The sequence below is a fragment of the Polyodon spathula genome, chromosome 13 (assembly GCF_017654505.1).
Source record: "Polyodon spathula isolate WHYD16114869_AA chromosome 13, ASM1765450v1, whole genome shotgun sequence".
Classification (NCBI taxonomy): domain Eukaryota; kingdom Metazoa; phylum Chordata; class Actinopteri; order Acipenseriformes; family Polyodontidae; genus Polyodon; species Polyodon spathula.
In genome coordinates this window covers 26459383-26459963 of record NC_054546.1, presented here as the reverse complement: position 1 = coordinate 26459963, position 581 = coordinate 26459383, and positions in this window count along the sequence as shown.

Below are 581 nucleotides of genomic sequence, written 5' to 3'. Positions count from 1 at the left end.
CGTTCACACTGGAAAGAGCAATAAAGCAAAACCTTACACCTGGGGCACACCTTTAGCCTTGCTTTGGACTGACAGAAAACACACTGCTGGGACTTCTCAACTATTCCGGTCACTATCTGTCCCGTGACAGTGACCGGCTCCCGGTTCCCGATTTGCCTGGTGATTTGAGGCAACCAACCACTCTGTGTCCCTCTTCTCCACAGGCGAAACAATGGTTACAATTAGTGGTGCCTTGTTTCACACAATTTGGACAAACTCCACGGCTCTCCTTCTTCAGGATTTGTAAAGTACTGGCATTACACTGACACGAGTGCCCCGATTGTTGTGAATTTTTCAAGGTGTTTATTATGCTTGACAAGGCTGCGACCTGAGCACTCAATTCTTCAATAGTTCTACAGGTCCTTTTGGAGTCTACAGCTTTCTTCCCTACCTTCTCAGCATTACCCTCTAATTGAGCACTATGTGCACATACCATCTTGTTGCGAGGGACTTGTCCAAGCCTCCGCTGCCTTTCACTTTCCTCACTTGTAATCTTAATTACATGCCTCAACAGTGCTTCATCAGAAATGGCAACATCAGAC